This window comes from Epinephelus fuscoguttatus, linkage group LG1 (assembly GCF_011397635.1).
Source record: "Epinephelus fuscoguttatus linkage group LG1, E.fuscoguttatus.final_Chr_v1".
NCBI lineage: Eukaryota > Metazoa > Chordata > Actinopteri > Perciformes > Serranidae > Epinephelus > Epinephelus fuscoguttatus.
This window is the reverse complement of record NC_064752.1, coordinates 32,849,960-32,874,074: the sequence shown is the minus strand read 5'-3', so window position 1 is coordinate 32,874,074 and position 24,115 is coordinate 32,849,960. Positions and strand designations below refer to the sequence as shown.

General features: G+C 40.9%; 1 protein-coding gene across 4 annotated transcripts in view; it reads right to left on the bottom strand.

The window, feature by feature from the left end:
* The window catches only part of dlgap4b (discs, large (Drosophila) homolog-associated protein 4b), a 161,018-nt gene extending 138,908 nt beyond the window's left edge, over window positions 1–22,110 (bottom strand). For 2 of the 4 annotated variants that reach the window (XM_049580074.1, XM_049580084.1), the window contains exon 1: window positions 21,678–22,110. The gene's annotated coding sequence lies outside the window, so the exon portion shown is untranslated. The remainder of the gene's footprint in view (window positions 1–21,677) is intronic. The other 2 variants (XM_049580093.1, XM_049580102.1) reach the window with 1 other exon arrangement.
* Between the last annotated feature and the right edge of the window lie 2,005 nt (window positions 22,111–24,115).

Genomic DNA, 24,115 nt, shown 5'->3' with positions numbered 1-24,115 from the left:
TCCTACCACAATTATGCAGACGACACTCAGATCTATGTCTCACTGACAGCAGGTGAATACGGACCAGTGGATTTACTCTGTCACTGCATCCAACAGGTCAGTGTGTGGATGCAAAACAACTTTCTCCAGCTAAATTCAGACAAGACTGAAGTCATCGTATTTGGTCCACTGAAACAAAGAGAAAGTCTCAGCAGTCACCTCCAGTCTCTCTCTCTAAAACCTACAAATCAGGTTAGAAATCTCGGGGTAATAATGGACTCAGACTTGAACTTTAACAGCCACATCAAATCAATAACATCAGCAGCTTTTTACCATCTAAAAAACATTGCCAAAATCAAAGGTATAGTGTCTAAGCCTGACTTGGAGAGACTTATCCATGCATTTGTCTCTAGTAGGTTAGACTACTGTAACGGCCTGCTCACTGGCCTCTCCAAACGGGCCGTAAGACAGTTGCAGTACATCCAGAATGCTGCTGCTCGGGTCCTGAACAAAACCAGAAAGTACAAGCACATTAGTCCTGTGCTCAGGTCTCTACACTGGCTTCCTGTGGCTCAGAGAATAGACTTTAAAGCAGCTCTGCTTGTGTACAAGTCTCTCCACGGCCTAGCACCAAAGTACATCTCTGACATGTTAGTGCCATATGAACCATCTCGGACTCTGAGGACCTCAGGGACTGGCCTCCTGCTGGTGCCCAGAGTCAGGACTAAACATGGGGAATCAGGATTCCAGTTTTATGCAGCTAAAATCTGGAACAGTCTTTCTGAAGATGTGAGACAGGCCTCTACTCTGACAATGTTCAAATCTAGGCTCAAAACAGCTCTATTTCACTGTGCATATGACTGAAAGGATCTTATCTTATCTGCACTCTTCTCTTTTAAAGTTCATTTTATAATGATTATTTATGTTTTTATTTTGTATTGTGATTTTAATGCATTTTCTTGTTCTGTAAAGCACTTTGAATTACTTTGTGTACGAATTGTGCTCTACAAATAAACTTGCCTTGCCTTGCCTTGCCTTGCCTTATTCACACTAAGTGCTGTAGTGGATTCAGTGTCGCTCCCCTTCTCAAGTCAATTGATTCACCACGCCTGTGATTTAGCATTCCCCCAACCAATCTCTTCCTCTTTCTTTGTCGGCCTGTCACAGACAGGGAACAATATCAGGCGCCACTGATGAGACACGGGGCATGACTGCTGGCTAGACTGATGGAGACCACCAGTCATGCAGCAGGTGCTACATCTTACATTGCATTATTCCCATCCTATTTTAAATGCATTCGCATGACATGTATTCATCACAGTGGCAGGGATGATGGGTGAAATGCAGAATGATTCAGCGTAAGCACACAGGCATTTATAAAGATTACAACCGTTTTGTTCTGAAAGCCATTTGTTGGTTTTTATTTCAATGTATAAACAAAGGCTCATGTTCATGATTTCATTATAATCTGCCCTGTAATGACATTAATTTACATGGGCAACATTTAAGCCGGCTGTATGCAGCTGGTACGCCTGCAAAGCCCACATATACAACCAGAACAGGGAAAAAAAAATCAGGTCATGTGCACTTAATATGAAGGTTACTTGATTCATTTGAGATACAAACAAAGAATACACTGACATGACATTAATAATGGAAATGTCTCGCAGCATATGTGGAAAGATTGAATTCATTTTTATCAGAGTCATTTATAAAACGGGCCTCTGCATCAGAGTAATCAATAAAGCCTGTTTAAAATTACAGCTACCGGGGTGCATTGTTATTGTCACAAACATGAGCATGGATCATGCAGCACTTAAAAGGTTAATGATATGCTCAGTAGAGATATTTTCTTGCCCTGCACATATAATGTGCTATTTAGTGTGCAGCAGATTGCATGACAGCATGTGTTTCCTTAAAAGCAAAGACAACATTTCAATCTTGACATGTACGCTGATTAATTAGGCACATCTAGCCAAAATGAAATCACTCTGATACAACACTCTTGTAATAAATCCTACATTTATAAAGGTTATAATGTTCAGTTTGTTGAGCTGTTTTGGAGAGACTATATGATTATTTATGAGGATGTAGCTGAATTATATTATATTAAACAAGGACATGTTTAGGTCATTTGGCCTTCCCTCTGTGAGTATGTTTCCATGCACACTAAAATGCCACTATTATTCCAAATATAAATATATTTTGAATTTGAAACATCATATTCCGCTTTTCCAAATTGGGCCTTTTCCAAACGACCATTTTCCAAAATATACATGTAGGATATGCTGGTATTACTCAGGTTTTAGGAGAATTCTTTGTGCATGTATACAGTGCATTCAGAATATGCCTCTCAGCTGGGGTTTTTACTGTAGTTTGCAACACACGGCCTCTTGTCTGTTTACGGTCAGCTCTGTGCATTGTCATGGATGTGTTGTACACAAAACAAATAGCCAATGCACTGCTGAGAAGAGATGCATGTCCAGAAGAAACTCCCATGTTTCTGGTCTGAAGGAGAAACACACTGACTTTGAAACATCATGAAAGACTAGGATATAAAGAGTATTTTTGATATGGGTAAATATTGCAACAGTAGCCTTTTCAAGAAGGTGGTTGAAGGAACAGTCCAACAAGTCCACCACCAGTAGGAAACTGTGAAAAAAAAATTCTATTGTGATGCAAAAAAAGCAAAATGACAAGTGGCTGTAGCTGTTCCACTTTTCTATATTTTGACGGTATGGACGATATGTTAGAGCACGTTAGCATCAGAGTAAGCATGGCTGCATGTAAACAAGAGTATTAGTGGAATACATTTTTTCATTAGCCATGTGAACAGCTTTATAGGAATGGTGTGTTTGTTGTGGACGTAACCACACTATTTTGCGCATGTACATGCAGCCAATTATGTAAACAGGATGGATAGAATACCAACGAGAATTGAACATTGTAACCTTCAGGAAGGTAGAATGTGCTGCAGCACTGGAGTGTTTGTGCTAATAAACTAGCAACAAGCAATTGTGGGTGTGTTATATTTTTTAATTATGTCTACTTGAAATAAAGATACAACAACAGAACTGAAGGGGATTGGATAAGGGGTTTTGTTGTTTTCTGATTTTATGCCATGTGAAGGATAAGGTACAGTAAGACCTGCTGGCAATATAGCAAAATAAAAACTGTGCCAATAATTCTTGGAGGTAGGCCATCAAACTATTCTGCACAAACACACATGAAAAGGAAAACAATTGCTTGTCTTGCGTAAATCTCTTTTTCTTGAGTCCATTATTGCTCTGCTGTTGCTTTCTATTCTGAAAACCGAAATATCACATTTGGACTCATTCTAACTAAGTCATGGTGAGATTTGCCTGGAGTGTATCACTCTAACACCTCAAATGTAAATTATAAGACAGAGAGTGCTGATTCTGCTTTGTGTTGTGGTTCTAACAAACAGACTGTTCTTGAAAGATGACAGACTAAACTTAGCCAGCCTACTTTACAATCCTGTTGCACAGTAAGTGTCAGTACTTAGAAATCTTTTACAAAAACCTATTGATAATTTGATCAAGTTTTAAGTACTTGGATTTGATTTTTATACTGAGCACATCATTATCAAGCAGCTTGAGGTGTGTCTTGGCTGTTTAGGGTATCCGAAAGTTGCATAAAATCTTCAGAATTGACTATCATGAAAATAATCCATTGCCTTGTTAGACCTGTAAGTGACATCACTGGCCTATTCTATATATGCAAATGTCATATGTCTTTCTGAATAGATGATAAAAAAAGAACTAAAGGTCAACATGAAGAAAAGTGACATAAAAAATATGTACTGATGTGCTGAATTGGGATGTTTTGTGAACATGTGGTTCTGGAAAGTGTGGGAAATAGAGTAGGCTACATTTTACCCATGCTGCAAAGTGAATTTTCAGAAAACTAGAATCACCACCTTGTGGTTCTGTGCCTCCATGAGCAAGTCAAATTGCAGTTTACATCCATGTCTGTCCAGACTCGTGTATAGCCATGACAGAAGACAATGTTTCAAATATGGATGTTGCTGCAAAGAAGCTACAAATTCTAAAATGTGGAGAGATATCATGTTCATGAAAATGGGATGGACAGACAGAGAACCAGGAAACATAATGCCTCTAGCCATGGCTTTCACTGGCGTGGAGGTGTGAATGCAATTGTGGCATTGTGTGTGTCTGTGTGTGAAGAAGACATCTTTGCTGTGTTACAGTTCTGACTCTTTATGGAGTCACAATGATCTTAATAACAGCTGCAAAACGGATTGGCCTGTTTCTGTTGTACCTACTTTTATGTTCTGTGTTTCCAGTAAAGCTACATCAGCTATCAATATAAACTCTGATAAAGTTGTCCTGAAACCAAACACAGCAGTGAATGTTAGTTTTTGAAATGCCACAGAGAGAAGGAGAAGAAACTACCAGGTAAGGGTTGTGACTTTCTAAATCTTTGTCAGTTTGTAAGAGTTGTCAAGTGCTCATTACCGCCACAGTGCAGGATGCAGCACAAAGCTCTCACTCTGGCATCAGTTCACTTGTTATCCATTTTTAGAATTCACTGTAAGGTTTGGCTCGTCTCTGTGACAGCATTTATCCTCCAGTTATATATCTGGTCTCTTACACTGTCACTGCTGTGAGCCTTAACCCAACTCTGGTCATGGTCTGCTTACTGCCTCCACAGATAGGCGACACAAATAGCCTCATCTCATTAACATAAGTGTCTAAAAGCTGTGTTTTTATGCAGCGTATTCATGAATATGTGTTCTTTTCATTGTTAAATGAAAGCATCAATTACAGTATGCACACTTTACTTCTACAACCCCCACAGAACAAACTACATTTGAGCTGTTTCATTCATCCAGTACAACAATCAGCAGTCTATATACCATGTTATTATCACAACAAAAAATGGCAAGTATCGGCACCAGTAACGTATCAAGACAAAAATGGTTCTATCAAATAAATGGTTGATTGCTTCCAGACAGAAATCTGAAATACTGTACTGAGATATTTATCCTTATTGCCTACATCTGTCATTGGTGCTGTAAAAAGCTGGTGTAATATGATAAGTGCTCTAGTGCCAAGAGGGCTTATTCCTCCCTTCACAACTTCTCAAATGCACTGACAAGTCGTCAGTGACTCAGCCCGACGAGAGCGAGCAAGGAAGGTTAGCATGAATTAGCTCTCGAGTGCTACAGTGCTAAGCTACTGAGAAGCCACAAAAACAGGGGATGATATAATTAGCTGCACTCTTCTCACATAAGCCAAGGTCGCTTCAGGCCACTCAATCAAAACACGCTTATGATTTGACTGGTATAGATAACCTTGTTAATCTTCTTTGATTGGATAAACACTGAGTGATGCAAAGCTAAGGTTGTTTGGATTACTGAGAAGGTATAGCTGTGTCTTCATTACAGAAGTCATGCTATTTTCTTATACTGTCATTTTATGAGGCCTTATGAGGAAGCTTAATATTAAAGTGTTAGTGCGTCCTGGTTGAACATGTTTTCTTCTTGTAAAACTGTGTATATAACAATTAATTCAACTATTTCCAAAACTAAATGATGAAGTACCAAGCTATTTCAAGATGAACACGAGTTGATAAAATGGCCGCCATTTGCTACAGATAGCGTTGTCTGTGTACACAGTATGTTGGCCAATAAGAGACAAGGTTTCAGTACTGATTTTAATAGGTTTTAGGTTATCATTTCCAAGTTCCCTTCATACAAGACTTCAAGTCTACAGCCACACTAGCAGCTCTGTGAGCTTGTACTTACGTGCAGTGATTAAGATAAATGCTAAAGTCAACATGCTAGCATGCTCACAATGCTAACATTCTGACGTTAACCAGGTACAATGTTTATTATGTTAACCATCTTAGTTTATGTTAGCACTGGCACATTTGTTAAATAAGTATTTCACTGTTGGAAGGATGGTCTTTTCATAAATCTGTGTAGTACAAAGATGCAAATACTTTTGAGATTGGTGCTATATGACCAGAAACAAAACACAAGAAAAGGTCTGTGGCATTTGCTTTTGCTCAAGAGGTAGAAAACCTACAACTGTCGGAATGTACTGTGCTGCACCAGACCAATAAACGCTGCCGCTGGTGGGTGACGTTATGTGAGTTTCCTGCCTGAAAACAATATGGAGGCTGGCTGGTAACATATGATCTTGTACAGTTAAATCCTGAGCTAAAATGTCTCTAAAAAGCAATAACAAAACCTTCATATTTGATCAACACTGCTGCTTAGTTACCATTTGAACTCAGTACTTTCCACATTGTATTTATAGTGGTTTTTACAATACAAGAAACAGTGTGGCGCCAAATTCCGGATACAAATTCTTGTAGTGCAAAGTGCAAAGTGTCCCTTAGTGTCCCTTAAATTAGCACCACTTATTACTATGCTACACATCTAGTAGATGATGAGATATTTCAGGGGATAAGTGAAGAATTTGACCTGCTGGGGTAGCTAGATGAAAACTCAGGGGATCACATTAGGATTAATCTGCTGGGAATCATGGATCCCTTGATTGATTGAATCCTTTAATGGAAATTCATCAAGTAGCTGTTGAGTTGTCTCTGTCTGGATGGACCAAAAGAGATAATATGATGAAAACGTATCATGCCCGACGTTAATGCAAAGATTGTCAATAAAAAACAGTGATGATGGCCTCTGGCATCTTTGTTATATTCTGCCTTTGTTTTCATTGTCAGTGGTTAAATTAAAGTAAAGTGGTTAAATTAAGTCCTACACACAGACATAGAGACAATAAGTACACAGGAACGCAAACACACACACAACTGAAACTAATGGTGACCCTTTTTTCGCTGTAACTCAAATTTAAAGGGGCATCGGCTTTTTTAATCTCATAAAATGGTGCTCTGAGAGGTGAGAACAGAAAAGTCACCGTAAAGAAAATAAAAGCCTTGACTGACGCTGACAGAGAACAACATGTGAGGATGGGAACTTGACAACAATTGTGCGGGGAAACAAGCTCTCTTTGTAGTTACAGATCAAAGGCATAACATATAGATTTATTATCACACCACATCAGGTATATGTTGAGCTTTAGCCCCCATCACTGTTCATTTGTTTTTCTGAAACTGGCATCTGAACCCGGCAGTTTCCCCGTCTGTCTGATTATCTCCACCATCCTCACTCTCTTGCTTTCCTGTTTTTCGTTTCATTCTGCGATATCCTTTATGAGTCACCTACAGGTCTGTGCTGCCGAGGACTGCAGTAATTACTCCAAAACAACTCATATCGAAAGCCATGGCAGGTTTATTTATATTTCAAACACACAGGGCATATTAAAGTACCTCACAAATGCAAAGAAGAATTCAAAAAACAAAACAGACTAAAAGCAAGCAGATAATAAATTAGCATAAAAAGTATAAATAAAGAATAAATGCATAAGGATAAAATGATTTTTAAGAAGCTGTAAGAGTGAATTACAGACTGGGTAAGTCTCCCTTTTGGTGCACCAATCATACAAATCAAACAGTATTTGCATATGCAAAGTGTGCATGCATCCAGCTGAACATACCATATGTGCATAGTCTCACAAACACAAAGACAAACATTTAGCAAATCTTTATAAAACTGAACGTCTACACAATTAGAAATGAGACAATAAATCACACTCAAGAGCTGCACAAACTAATCAAAACCCAAATGAGGAATCAGGTTTAAACAAAACCAACACAATCATGTGGCATCTATTAGTTATTAGTGTAACAGCAAACACCAATGAGTGCAATTAAAATCAGCATCATGTCAGGCAATTAGCGAGGGAAACCGAACTCTCTCTGTATCCTTATGCAGCCTGGTTTCTTCATTCTTTCCAGTGTCATTAATTTGTGCCACATTGTCTTAGCTCTCCTGTGGTGAATGCTGTATCACTTACTATACAATTTGTGAGAGAAATTCAGCCCACTATAACAATATAATTATGAATCATGGCTTGCCCCTGCACACAATGTATTTTGCTGTGAAGTAATAATCTGTAACATTATTATATAAATACACTTCTGTTCTAAACACCAATAAACAGGTAGTGAAAGGCTACCTCGGATGACCAGGAAAGGCTGCCTACAACTCAGACTTAATCAACAGAAAAAGGAAAAAGAAACAGGTGTGCCCACTGAAAATTTCACTGTAAAAGGAAAATATTCATTACCTTCAACAAATCAAAGCACTCAGACATGATAATGTCTGTAGCTGGCAGGCTCTATTACTGCTTAAGAGCTGTTTTGTCTTGATTATTATATTGGAACAGCGATTAATTAAGTGGCAGCTTCCTTGATCTCCTGTGAATGTTAACATTTGGTCTGGTTATTAGTCGAGTGTGCGGTGAGGATATGCATGTGGCTTGTAGCAGTAACAGATCTGCAGTAACACTGTTCTGCACAGTCATTGCATTGTATGTTTTATGTTGTATGTCTATTTCTGGTGACGTGGTACCACACGTACACACACACATACACGGAGGTGCAGAGAGAGACGAAGAGAGGGAGAGTGGTTATTTCTGTGGGCAGTAGCGAGCACTGAGAGAGCCATAAAAGTGTTTAAATGAATTTTACCAATCACTGGGGGATGCTGAGGTCGAGCCGTGATTAATTTGAGCCCAAAGTTTTTTCCTAGCGGTGCTGTGCTTGTGTGTGTGTGTGTTTTAAAGTTTACAGAACACATTATCAGGATGTTTCAAATATGGGATTGAAGGCTTACAGTGTTTGTGTAAGCACATTGGGGAAATCATACAGGTGCACTGTGATGGATTTTGCTTATTGTATTAACAGCATTTGTTTTATCTCATTCTATTACACGCTGCCATTACATCTTATCTCTTTAACCTCCTGAGAAATGACTTCACTGTATTTTGCAGCTGAAGAGACTACATGCCGACCATTTTTAGTGAGGGATTCTCTCAAAGGGATACTTCGGGTTTTCTGGGGTTTTGTGAGGCTGTGTGAGATACTTATCTATAAACGGTGGTCGGTGCAATCCCTGTTTGGAGAAACACAGACAGGACTACAGGATATACCCAGAAGCTCAGCAATGCATTGCTGTGAATGAGGGTTAGCAGCAAATTGAAAGTCACTTTAAAAAAGGCCTACCTAAATAAATCAATATCAGCCCTTTCCTTTAGCGCTACACTTTCTCAACTGTGTGACGTCTATATTCCTACGCAGAAACAAATGTGCCATACACTGTATTACGTCGCAGGTCAGCTGTGTGGATCAGAAAATACTGTTGCGCAATCCAACTAAAATTAAATTTTACTTTCCTTAAGACTTCTAAGAAAGTGTGTGCTTGTGTGTTTTTCCGGGTTATTCAGACAAAGAAATGAAAACAGCTGTGACTCGTTACACTGAAGGTAGACATCAACACTCCACCTACAAGATCATCTTTCTCAAGAGGAATATGTAAAACCACCGCCAAATAAGCAAGAGAGACATATGCTGAAGAGCACCGCTGAACCCAAAAAAAGTCAAAATCAAAATACCTATGCATGTGAAACAACTTACCAAACAACAAGTGAAGTGTGAAGTGCTGATATGCTCTGATTCAGAAATATCCTGAGGTTGTGTGGTAAACAAGTCCAAGCGGCAGTGGCTCTGTGGGTCCGTGAGCATGCATTTACAGTTCACAGCTGGCGTCTGCTCTTTCTGGGGCTCCAGTTTCCACAGAAGTTTCTCCTCTGTCTTGCTATTTCAGCCGGTTCAGTCTCTGTAAAAGTTTTTCCTCTGGTTTATTAAGGTATTCCTTTGTCTCCAAGTTTTTGATTTCCTTGTATTTGTTGTCTCTTTCACAAAAGTCTGACCCTAACACCTGACCTGTGACACACACATGGAGGCGCACAGCTGTGATGATGTGCAGGAATACGATAGTCATACGGTTGAGAAACTGTAGCGCCAAAGGAAAGGGCCATCTGACAGCAAGGTAAAGCAGTGAAAATGTTCTAAATACAGCATCCACTTAGACTGATAGCACTTTTTTATGTAGGGCCTTTTTCAAGTGGCTAAAACACACTTTGTTGCTAACCCTAATCCACAGCAATGCATTGCTGAGCTTCTGGGGTGCTAGTCCTGTCTGCTTCTCCAAACAGGGAGTGCACCTACTGCCATCTACTGTATGTAATACACTGACTATAGATGAGAATCTCATACTTCAAAAACCCAAACAATCCCTTTAACATACAGGTAACATTAAAACTGACAACACAATGCCTCAATCTTCTAATGGGGACAAGAGCAGGCCACGAAAATGTTCCTGTGAGTGTGGAGAATGAGAAAGGTAACACAAACCACAACAATGTACTCACTTAACATACAGTACAGGCCAAAAGTTTGGACACACCTTCTCATTCAATGCGTTTTCTTTATTTTCATGACTATTTACATTGTAGATTCTCACTGAAGGCATCAAAACTATGAATGAACACATGTGGAGTTATGTACTTAACAACTTAACTTAACAAAAAAGGTGAAATAACTGAAAGCATGTTTTATATTCTAGTTTCTTCAAAATAGCCACCCTTTGCTCTGATTACTGCTTTGCACACTCTTGGCATTCTCTCCATGAGCTTCAAGAGGTAGTCACCTGAAATGGTTTCCACTTCACAGGTGTGCCTTATCAGGGTTAATTAGTGGAATTTCTTGCTTTATCAATGGGGTTGGGACCATCAGTTGTGTTGTGCAGAAGTCAGGTTAATACACAGCCGACAGCCCTATTGGACAACTGTTAAAATTCATATTATGGCAAGAACCAATCAGCTAACTAAAGAAAACGAGTGGCCATCATTACTTTAAGAAATGAAGGTCAGTCAGTCCGGAAAATTGCAAAAACTTTAAATGTGTCCCCAAGTGGAGTCGCAAAAACCATCAAGCGCTACAACGAAACTGGCACACATGAGGACCGACCCAGGAAAGGAAGACCAAGAGTCACCTCTGCTTCTGAGGATAAGTTCATCCGAGTCACCAGCCTCAGAAATCGCAAGTTAACAGCAGCTCAGATCAGAGACCAGATGAATGCCACACAGAGTTCTAGCAGCAGACCCATCTCTAGAACAACTGTTAAGAGGAGACTGCGCGAATCAGGCCTTCATGGTCAAATAGCTGCTAGGAAACCACTGCTAAGGAGAGGCAACAAGCAGAAGAGATTTGTTTGGGCCAAGAAACACAAGGAATGGACATTAGACCAGTGGAAATCTGTGCTTTGGTCTGATGAGTCCAAATTTGAGATCTTTGGTTCCAACCGCCGTGTCTTTGTGAGACGCAGAAAAGGTGAACGGATGGATTCCACATGCCTGGTTCCCACTGTGAAGCATGGAGGAGGAGGTGCGATGGTGTGGGGGTGTTTTGCTGGTGACACTGTTGGGGATTTATTCAAAATTGAAGGCACACTGAACCAGCATGGCTACCACAGCATCCTGCAGCGACATGCCATCCCATCCGGTTTGCGTTTAGTTGGACGATCATTTATTTTTCAACAGGACAATGACCCCAAACACACCTCCAGGCTGTGTAAGGGCTATTTGACCAAGAAGGAGAGTGATGGAGTGCTGCAGCAGATGACCTGGCCTCCACAGTCACCGGACCTGAACCCAATCAAGATGGTTTGGGTTGAGCTGGATCGCAGAGTGAAGGCAAAGGGGCCAACAAGTGCTAAACACCTCTGGGAACTCCTTCAAGACTGTTGGAAAACCATTTCAGGTGACTACCTCTTGAAGCTCATGGAGAGAATGCCAAGAGTGTGCAAAGCAGTAATCAGAGCAAAGGGTGGCTATTTTGAAGAAACTAGAATATAAAACATGTTTTCAGTTATTTCACCTTTTTTTGTTAAGTACATAACTCCACATGTGTTCATTCATAGTTTTGATGCCTTCAGTGAGAATCTACAATGTAAATAGTCATGAAAATAAAGAAAACGCATTGAATGAGAAGGTGTGTCCAAACTTTTGGCCTGTACTGTATAGCACCCAAGTTTTTTAATTCAGAGGAAAGATCTAGTTCATCTTGACTAAGATTTATCTAAGTAATATGTGTAACTGCTTATACATTTAGATTTTTGAGCTAAGTACCGTCATGAACTGTAAAAATGTGATACACAATGTCATAAGCTGACAATGTGTAATTTATCAGTTAGACAAGTTCTCCACCTTTATCGCAGCAAGCAACACAGATGGCATTATTATGCAGTATTCGCAGACAGTATCTAAATGAATCTATTCATCTCAGCGCAGTGTGTGCGTGTGTGTGTGTGTGTGTGTGTGTGTGTGTGTGAGTAATAGAGAGAGGGAGAGATGATTACCGGGGCATTGTGAGTAGATTTAACAAGTAAATTGAACACAGAGGTGGGCCTCCTCTCTGCTTGTTCTTGTGTCCGCTAATTTCATTTTTTCCACTGGGTTCTCTAGTGGGGGGCCTTGCATCTCAATGAGTCTCTGTCCAGCTGGGAAGTGGTCTCACTACTAATAATGGACAATTCTCTCACGCTATTAGAAAACTGGCAGGAGAGGAGGTGGAGAGCGGTGGCAAACGTTATCAGGCAAAGTGTGTGTGGCAGTTGAAAGACGAAAGAAGGAGTGCTGGCGTTTCCAAACTAACTACGCTGAAAAACACACTTTAAGTGGCAAAACACACTTAATACACAGACACAAAATGACAGCATTAGAATTGATAGTGTGCCGTAAATCAAGATAATGACCATGCATTCTTCTGGTTGGTTATGCTCTTGAAATGCTCTTGTGTGACCAAAATGTCGTGAGTCGGACATTTGTTAGTGTTACTTTCATAAGGCCGTGTGACCACTTAAAATGTGGTGCAAAAAAACAGCAGGCGCTCTTCTGAAAACGCCCAGAGCGCTTTGGGATGCGCAGCGTTTTTTCAGCTAGGATGGTTTGGTTGAATTTGGTTGCTATGATACGGTAAATCTGTGGAAGTAAAAGTGTCAGCACAAGGTAAAGTACCTGCTCCGGCAATTTTTATCTGTTCTACATGAACTAGCCTGTTTAATAAAGCTTTTTAATTGCAAGAGTGCCTTGGACCGCCTTGTCTTCTCCTTCCTCATTAGGCTTCCTGGCCGAGGACCAAAGAGCACCTGCAGTTTTTAACATTTTTTACCTTTTTGAACGCCACTGCCCTCCTTCCTTTGTCTTTTCTTTGGTACCTCCTCTGCCCCTTGGTCTGGATGAAGGGAAGGCTGACACATGCAGGGAGAGAGGACAGACCCGCTGGTCTCTGTGGCCAACAGTATTAATTTCTCCTCCAATTTTCAGCACTTGTACATGTAGGATGCGACTGTTGATCTTTGTGGTATTTGTTCTGCCCCTCCTCCACTGTGATTGGATGGCTGGGTAAAAAGTGACAGTGACAAGTTTTACCCAGTGTTGAAAATTGTTTGTTTTTCCGGTGACAAGGGAAATAAATTGCTAAACATGCAGAATCAATGCTCAGCACCTCATTATGCTGCTGGCATAGTGTAGACATAGCCCCATTTGCACTGAGTAGTACGGTTCAGTTCAGTTCAGTAAACATTTTTTCCGTTTCCACTGTGAAAAGTTGCGGATGGTACCAATGGGACTGTTCAGTACTGTCCCCATTTTTGGTAACCCTTCTGTTGGGGTACCTAGCACACAGATCTGGTACTAAAAGGTGGAGCTGTGAACATTGCAGTCTGTTGATTGGTCAATAGTGGATAGTCACTCTGCTCAGGGCTGATCTGTGGCTGGTTGGTCATCGTGGAGAGTTTTACATATATTCGTAAACTGCAACTATAAAATGAAAGGATGTTTTGCTGCCTCTTGCAGCGGCAACATATCCCATGGAGAAAGACTCTCACTGCAGCCTGTTTTATTTTGCTCTTAAAATGTTAGTGTACAAAACCGTTCTGTGGAAAATAAACGAGGTGCAGACATATCTCTGTGTCACTGGTAATGAGGAAATACAGTGGGTGCTGGACGGAGCAGTGAGTGACAACAACCCCGCCCACATTTAAGGGTACTGTTTGCAGTGGAAACGCAAAGTGAACCTAGGGTCTAGGTGCCATGTCTTAAAGATTTCTTTTGGTTCCAAAGGTACCATACTGAAAGTGTTTGGTGGAAACGAGGCTTTTGTGGCTCTCCCATTGCAAAGGATTCAAAAACCACAAAAATGCTTTGGTAGACACACAATGCTACCAGGTAGAGTCCACTAAGCTCACTGTGGCCAATTAAGTTAACTCCAAGATAATGTGCAGAGGTTTTTCCCCATCAGCCAATCAATTGGTTGAATTGTATGTAGAATTCAGTCCACCAAGATTTTCCATGGTTGACTTTAGGCCTACAACATTTTACATAAAGCAAAACTATTCAGTATCGCAAAAAAAGGAATAAGGAATTTGTTGTAAAGTTAAAATGCTTGATTATAACTTTAGTTGTAACTTAAAGGAACATTTTGGGGAATACATTTTTGTTTTCTTGTCAAAAGTAAGATGTGAGGGTTATTACATCTATCTGTGTGCTGAAAATGAAGCTACAGCCAGGAGATGGTTAGCTTGGTATAAAGACTGGGAGCTGAAATCATACAGAGGTTTTGTGCTGGAGTCTCTCTATTTCTAGTTACTCATACTGTCAGAAGGTGGTCTTATCATTATTAGATGGCAGTAGTACACAAATAACAACACATGCACAGAGCTTCTGGCGGATGAGGTAAACAGGCCCAGACGAACACACATATTACTGTAAAGACTCGCACATCTGATATGAAACCAAAAACAGAGCTGGATTCACTCACTGCAAAATACACTGACAGATTTCTTGTAATCTCCAATCAGCCATGGCACCTAACAGTCATCAAGAAACTCTGACCTCACAAACAGTATCCTACTCTGAATCACTGAAGGTAAATCTAAAGCTGTTGTTTGTATTTACCATCCGACTTGTCACATTCTCTACAGGCCTGGCTGGCAGAGACCTTTTCTCTCAGCCAGGTTCCCAGGTCCACGCTCCCACCCCTTTGATTGAACAGCTGACAGCTTGACCTCCTCTCACCGAGACGCATCTTTTGACTGCGGCCATTTTCTCACCATTATGTTTAGCGATGGGCCTGTGCCTGCCAGAGACGGGGGGCTAGTTGCTGAGGCTATCATTCATAGCGGAGAGGAGGAAAGGATTAAGGCCACTGAGAAAGAGCAGGAGAGTGAGGGGTCTGCATCTTAATGCAGGCCTGAGTGTGGAACAGCGTTGTTATTAGGTGGCTCGGTGAAGAGGGAGGAAGATGCAGCGGCTGGGTGGGTTGGTAGGTGGCTGTTGGTGGGAGGTGGGGGGCAGGATTAGGGGGAGGAGGAAAAAGGAAGATGCAGAGAAAATTTTGAAAAAATTGGGATAAGAAGAGTAGGAGAAGAAATAAAGAATGCATGCACGGTACAAAAAAGAACATCATGTACAATCGAAAAAAGAACAGCTCTTTCTTTAAGTACTGCTGATGCTGTACACATTACATGTTACATGTTACTTTAATTCAACCACTGCTGCAATGAACAGACTCTAGCACCAAGAAAGAATTATTTTAGTCCAGTACCGCTGATGTCATTTAATTTCCTCAGCCATCTCCTTTTTACTCGCAAAATAAGCTTAAAATCCTTCATCATGGGATGCCCACTAGCTCACCTGTTAGAGCAGGTGCCCCACGGGTTCGGTTCCAACCCACAACCCTCTGCTTTCATTCCCCCTCTCTCTACCCTCCTCTTGCTATATCTGTCCTATCAAATAAAGGCAAAAGGCCCCAAAAAATATTCAAAAAAGCCTTAACTGTCAGAGTTGGAACACGTCCTGTGGATTTCTCCATGATTGATTGGCATTAACAAATTTAAATCATCATGTATTTGTCTCCCCGTCCATCTACTTTAGAGAACATCTACTTTCTAAAATTCATCGGTCAATATTTGAAAATTTATCAGGGGAATCTGTTTTTTATGTCTTACATCCTCCAAAATGTACAGTGAGGTCAAAGCTCAACAGTTGAATCAGATGTGTCACGCTAAGGGTGCTTTCACACCTGCCCTGTTTGGTTCGGTTCAATCAAACTTAAGTTCGTTTGCACCCTACGCACAGTTCATTTGGGCAGATGTGAACACAGAAATCACACTTGGGTGCGCACCAAAACAACCGGACAGAGGCCTCCTTGAAGAGATGGTCTCGGTCCGGTTACAAACAAACTCTGGTGCAGTTTGTTTGTGGTGAGAACGTGTTCCGACCTCGATCTGAACCAACTGCAGTCACATGACACATTGTCTGGGTTAAACATGAGCATGTTACAGTCCTGGAGGATTATTAATGTGCACCTCCTCCTGTACTGCCTTAATATGCACATTCAGCACATCCAATGCATCAAAACATTGTTTTCTAGTTGGAGCCGCGCCTCATTTTCAAACTGCATGGTTTGACTAAAATGAACAATGACAGCAATATAGTACATGATGAGCAGCGCTAAAACCAACCTGCGTAGTTGTCCCTCCATTGTGACATTAGAAAGTGTCACATTTATCTTGCAAGTGTACTCTTCTTCAGTGTTTTGTTTACTTCCTGGACTTTTTCTGCATGGAAATTCTGACCAATCAAGAGCAGCTTTGTAGTCCGCTTATAAATGTTGCCGTGAGAACACAAACAAACTCTAAGCAATTATGCAACTTAATAAAAAAAATAGTCCCTGATTCAGACCAAAGCAAACAAACTCTAGGTCTGAAAACACCCTTAGTTTAAATAACATAAGGTTGTAAACTTTTCTCCAATCTTACAGCCAATGAAATCTAAGGCAGTACAAAACCAGAAAGTGACATCAATATGCCTGAAGAGATGAATATGATTTCTTTATAAAAGTCTCTCTTCAACATTTGCCTGATGGGACTAGAAAACCATTTCACTCAGAGAAAAACATTTCTCACTCTTCAAAGGACTTCTGCATTACAATCAGACACAATCCATGGCTCATACAGACTCACACAAAGTGGCACATGCAGTAACACACACACACACACACACACACACATGTTGGTCGCTTTCAGCTATCTGATGGATGGCGCTTGTTTACACAGATAGTGTAACCACCTGACACACACATTGTAATCCCTTTTCTATTTGCTGAGTGTGGATGTTTCCATCGAAATCATTAAAGTCCTTTCTAAAGCAATGCAAACTGTAATTTAGTCCATCAGACACAAGATCAGTACACACACAATACGCTTTGACTGTAGCTGGTTTTGAAATGAAAACCTGAGAATCATTTTAATTTCTCCCAGGTATGAACTTGTTGACCTTAGGTGGGTGTTTTGCATAACATCATATGGTCATTAGCAGATCTGTGGAAAAGTGCATAATTATCTTTGGGGTTCCGCTGGGTTTAATCTTTGCAGAATAGAAAATGTAGCGAGCCACAGTGTGAAGAATCTCCTCAGTGGATGAGTATTTGAAATGCATGACATGCATTTTAAATAGGCAGCTGATAAGCATCTGACATATCAGCATGCAAACTTTGGCAAACTTTGTACAAAGTGTGTCTCTTACCATGTCTGATCAGAATCCTCATATACTGACTCAACTGGCATTTTCATGTGCTGATTAGTATTACTGCACTGTGCTTTGCAAACAAAATCTTCAACTAACTTTGTATCTTTTAGTTTCCTAAAATCAATCATGTCTGCAATGCACCAACACTACAGGGGGTTATCAGTGGAGAAACACTGCCAGTAAAATATCAAAAATATCACTGATAATTGAAAAATGTGCAGACTACTTCTGCTCGACAAGAGAACTGTAATTCCTTCCTAAACCCTTGACTTGTAGGTGCATAAAACAGACTACTTTTGCAGCGTTAACAAGCATCGCACCAACCATAGTAGCACGTCATGTTGTGTGCAGAATTACAACAGCCTCTGTGGTAAAGCTCCCCCTTGCCAGACTGAATCTGTGCCAACTCCTAGTATCCCAGCGCAGCATGGATAGCATGACTATTAGCTGCAGGGCAGGTGAAAAGAGGGTTTGGCACCCATTCCTGAGCCTGCCGCCTCTGGGGAAGTGAGACGTAAGGTTTAATTAGAGTGGATGGTCTTGGGTTCTGGACTCATAGACGAGGCTTTAATTGATGTCAAAAGTGTCTTACTTCATGTCAGCTGTACCCACACTGCACTGCTTTGATTTCGAGCTGGAAAAGTGGAAGAGGTTTGGGGGTGGGAGGGGTGCACCACCTCTTTCTCAGTCTTTGGTTTAAGTACAGATAGAGTCAGCAAGTTTGTGCTCGTGACAGCTGAAATGTGAATGTTTGACAGGTAAGAGCAGGCGAGAGAAAAGTAAACAGAATGAGGAGAGAATGTTCTGCAGCAGTGACACTGACTTTTCTAAAATTACACACACAGTCTTGTGACTGTTAGTGTTACATTGAGTAATCAGCAGATGGGTGTGAATTGTGCCACGACTTCATTTGGCTGACAAAGATTTGTTTCATTCAGTTCTATCATCCTTGATGGCAATCACAACAGTTTCCGAAACAAATTATAGGGACTTTGTTTAGCATAATCCGGTTTAATTTTAATATTCTTGTTGATTTTGCTGCATCTCAACTAGCTTATAATAAGGCAAGTTAGCTTGTTGTCTCATATTATTTATATATATATAACTGTGAATAACTCCTTGGCAGACAAAGAGCAAAACGGGGGGATTGTTTGACATTTTCACTGTGTGAATTATTCAGTTTTGACATTGCTGGTTATACCTGGCAACTGCTCTGGAAGGGAAATAAACAAATGTTATGTCTTTTTTTTCCGCTCTCATATCAAATACAGGTGCAGGCTCTTCATCCAGAACAACCCGTAACAATATTGTAAATAGATCCCAAGCTGTGATGTATTTTTTCCTTTATAAAGAACAAGTGGAAAGAGGATAGAGAGATATGAACGATTTGGTTTCTTCTCCAGGCATGGTTTCCAGCTGTGGGGAATGACGACATCTTATCTCTCTAGTGAGGCTGTTTAAATATAGACTTCTGCTACTTTATCTGTTTCTGCAGCTTTAGAGTCGGTTGATATGTGATCATCAACTTCCTTTTATGTTTTCATCCTTGAACTTCAGCACCAGTGTCATCAACTTTTTGTCTCAGACCTTTTCTTTAAGACGCCAACATTATAACTCACATTTACTGCGGCAACATTAAAGCATCCACTTAAGTATTAATTATGACTGAGCCCCACACACTCCAAAAGCTCACAACACCACCATGGTGTACTCTCTGCAGAAACACAAGAGAGGGAAGACTTTTTCCCCCCATTTCCCCATATTGCCTTCATCCCTTCATTGATGCAATATGGTGTAATCCAGCCCCCCTGACTGAGCAGTGGAATACACACCTCCGACTCTGCAGATATTTAATACAGGATGCCTCTATACATTATAAATGGCCTTCTGCAATATACCACCCTTCTAAAATGAAGCCACTGCGCAAACAGAGAAAATAGAAATGACCTGCCCTTGCAATACCGCCGGGGTTGGAAGTTCTATTCTGGTGCGTTTTCTTTCTGGACATAAAATATGTCACATGAAACGCAGGCATTTGTACCACATTTAAACAAACAGATAACCTTGTTCTGAGGTCAATAAGGTCGTCATATAGAGTAGGCAACAACTCAAGAGGAAGTCCAGGATGTCATTAAAAACACACAATCAAATGGTGACACAACATGACGCAGATGAGAGGTGAGTGCAAGGATCACAGATTTTTATCAAATAATATCCAACATGGCCGTGGGCTGGTGTGCCCCTTTTTACGTGTGCACATGTGCATGTGTGTGTGTGTGTGTGTGTGTGTGTGTGTGTGTGCATGTGTGACAGAGACAAGCAGAGAGGGCAGAGTGCCACAGAGAGTGACGAGATGCGATGAGACACAGTTTGAGTGAGTGCATACTAGCAGGAGGGAGAGAGAGGTAGAGTGTGTGAAAGTGGATGAGAGAGCAAGAGAGGGAAGATGGACATAAATGGCTATGAGTTAGCATAGCCCGTTAGTTTTTTTTCTGTCTTTTTTTAAATTTATTTATTTATTTATTTTTTTTCAGCTAAAGCAAATTGAGGCCACTAACACAGCAGTTAGGCTGCTTTTCAGGTCACTCAGAAAGCTGTGCTAAAAGGGTAGCTAGACCTAAATCCGCTGTTAATTTGGCGGAATGAAAGACACTGCAACCTACTAAAGGATCCGAGCATGTTGTAGTACATCAAGTGATTACATCTTGTCTTGTGTCATCTATACAGTGCAGGCACTCTGGGTTAATTTGATTAAACTGTTGGGAAAAACACTATTGATCCATCTTGATTACTATCCCTGGCTGAGCACAGCTGGATCTGGATCAGTTATTGGTGTTGCGTCCTTCTGAGTGCCAAACAGAGACAGCCAGATTCCTCTTCTTATTCATACCACTCAGTTAATATTTATCACAGTTTTTTGTCAATATTTGTCTCCTGTGAACATCTCCTCCATCCTCAATATTTTTTGAGCTGGCCCCGCTCGTCCATGCTGTGCCAAAGTGAGTGACTGCTGAGTGGACAGAGCTGGATGGGTGATTCATTTGAGTTTGTGGATCAACTGACCTTGCAAATATGGGACTGGGAGTCTGTGCTAAATCATCGTCTCTGGGAGCAGGCTAACTGTCGGGATGCACTGGTGGCCACACAACAGCCTTTTTTTGGGGCTCTTGAGAGACCCCCAAATTTATCATTATTTGCAGAAAGCTAATCTTCCACTAAATACAATGTTTTTCATCCTCCATAAAACACACGGCAGCTCCGGCTGTCACAATTCACAGAGCAACAAACGCAGTAAAGAAAAACCTACTTGAGTCATTCATCTTGAGAGCGTCTGAGTGTTTTTAACCTATAAAATGATGCCTCTTGATGCTCAGCAGCAGCGCGGACATAACAAGTCTCCGGTTTCCTCTGGGCCACCTGACATTGTGGTGGAGAGCAAGCTCTGATTTCAAATCTTCGTAAAACGACACATACACTCACGCTATCAGAAAATTAAGGAAGTCATAGACCATATGAGCAAAACTAAAACTCAAGGCGCCTTATCACCTCTGTAAGTGCCATTTATTTTTGTTATTGTGGCACCAAAGCTTTCTCATATGTGATTACCTTCTCCTCCTAAATGCTCTGTTGGTCATGTGCACACACATCTTATTAACCCAACCTGACAAGTCACAGTGTCAACTGGCCAAACACCACCCAAGACTCCAAACCTCCATTACGCATGCCTTTACCTGTCAAAAATAATATTGCTGAGAAAACCGTGGAGGAGGAGCTGCATCATTTCAGTCACACATCACAACATCACACAGACAGATCGCCCACTGTTGTTTTTGTTTAATCACATACACACATACAAACCAACTAAGGCTGTCTGTGGAAATATTTCAGAAACAGTGTATAGTCTGCGTGTCTTTTAAAACCCGCAAAGGCGCAGTGTACATTCTGACTCCAAAACAGCGTTTTGAATCAGCATGAGTCACCTTCCCTCCCACTTTGGACGAAATGCTCACTCCTGTCAAACATATCTGACTTAACATGCAAAACACACATACATTCAGTGGGCGATATGGAGGCTGCCAGACACAAACACCAACCAGCTATTCAACAGTTTTGGTCTCCACAGAGCCGTTTTACCTTCCGGTGTGAGCGCCTCTTGGAAATTGGAGAGGACCACTTGGCAGATTTATCCGTGTTTCATCCCTAACTTCCCGAGCATCTGTTTGTGGAGACGCGGTGGCAGAAAAGAAGAGGAAGGAAACACTGAGCAAGCGTTCACTGTCATTAACAGCAGCGGCGGCGTTTTCCGTTCAACACCGGTGTTTGTTCTTTGTGACGCCTTATGTGTCCGGTGAGTTTGTGTGTCTCCGGCGGGGAGAAAAACAAGAGCCGCGGTCCACAGAGGTCTCCATTACCCAGCTTTATATTCACCTCGGCGGTTAGAGACGACAGACAGACGGAGAGGCAGACAGAAAGAGAGGAGGACTGCCTCCGTCTGTCAGGAGAGCCGGGATAGATACTGAGATACTGCTGCAACCAACCAACAAACTCCAGAGAGAGGGAGAGACAGAGGGAGACGCGCGCGCACACACACACACACACACACAGGGAGAGGGAGAGAGATGGCAAATCCCGAGTGAAAGGCTTCAGTGTATTGAGGCTACCAATCATTCATTTGTATTGGTATGGATATTAGGCCTATATAACTTTACCAATGGTATTTCTGTGTTTCTATTCATAGCCCACTTTACATCACAGCTAACCATTGTGCCAATTATTTTTGTATAAGAAATGTGGTTCCAGACAGCCATTGGGGTACATTCAGTTCCATTTAAAATAAAAACCGGTTGGCAAACTCTTGAAGCTTGTTTCAGTTGTGTGATCCATGACAATGGACATGACGTGTGTATTTAAAGGTTCAGTGTGTAGGACTTAGGAGGATATCGAAATGGAATATGATATAATCAGTATTATAAAAATTCAATTCATAGCCTGGGCTGTTATTTGCTGAAATCACTGAACTTAACAGGCCTATATCTGCGACAGGCCTTTATCTCCTTTCACAAAAACTGTTGCTCAGCAAAGATGGGACATATTTGAACCAGTATGAACATTTCTTGTATAAAAATTAGGCTTTGAATAACATCAATTATGTGTTATGTTATGACACTTGATTTACAACACCTGGCATACTGACACACCACCACACAATTCTGTTTATCCCCATTATTCATAACTTGGAATCATTTTTATGAAAAACACTTTAATTCTTTTGAGCGGTGGATCCTTACGTACAACAGAAATATAAATAACTTACTGGGTGTTTGAGGAATGGACAAATATACTTCTTCTATGTCAGCTTCAGAAGAAAGGAATCACCACTTGTTTTTTTTCCGTCATGCTGGTAAATCTGGATGAATGATGTCTTCTCTGGTGCTCATGGTTTTAGTAAAATGAAATGGACCGAGCTACTGATATGTAGCATCTCCATATTGACAAAAAATTAAACATTTATATTTGTATTTGCAATCTGAACAGCTGCCTAACATTAGCTCAGGTGGGTAGTCAACAATCTGGTTTTATACATCCAAATAACTTCTATAAAAAAGAACTGCTTGGCAACCAGACTGGGCATCTTTTTGAGACAAGCCTTTATTGGTCAAAATGTGTAGCCACATATGGCTAATAGAAGAGACTGGACATATAATTGGGACTAGGCTTTAAGTTTAAGTTTTATGGTGCGTTTTCTTTAGTGTATAACCACCAAGAATTGTTGTGTTTTTGTTACCTTAAAATCAGTGGTTCTTATCTACATAGGCAGCGGTTCCTTTTGCACAATGGAGTCCACCATGTTGCACCACTATGTTCCCTACAGTGGCCCGCGAAGAACAAACCAAACACTGCATCTAGATAGGGGCATCCACATTTTTGCATCAACCACAGTGATTAGCAGCCCCCCCACAATGATAGCACCAGAAAAACACTGCTTGCTTTTTTTTTTTTTTTTTAATGTGAAACAGCTTTATTCCGTTTTCTTACTGGTTTTAATCACTTGGGCCATTTGTTTTGGAGAGGAAGAGACCTCTGCAGATAATTTGGCTCCTGGTAAAAACCTCCTGAACGTCTGGATCTAAAGTTATCAGAGAAAAAAGGTGTACACAGAGTAGCAGGTGCTAAATTGGCAGGGCGTCTCCGACAAACAGTGAGGAGAAAAACTGATTTGTAACATGAAACGGCTTTATTCTGTGTTGTTACTGCTTCAAACCGCTAGGTCCATTTGTTTTGGCGAGTAGGAGACCTCTGTAGATAATTTGGCTCACAGTAAAAACCCCTTGAATGTCTGGATCAGAAATAAGGAGAGCACACATTAAGTTAGCAGAGAAAATAAGCGAGCACGCATTAACAGGTGCTGGGCAAACAGACTGTCTGTCGGATAACCTCTGCGGATAATTCGGCTGCTGGTAAAAATCTCCTGAAAAAATGGAAACTGAAGGAATTTTACCTGGGAGAAGTTTAAGCCAGTTGCAATCTGCAATTCTCACTGCCAGATGCCTCTAAAGACCCCTAAATGTATA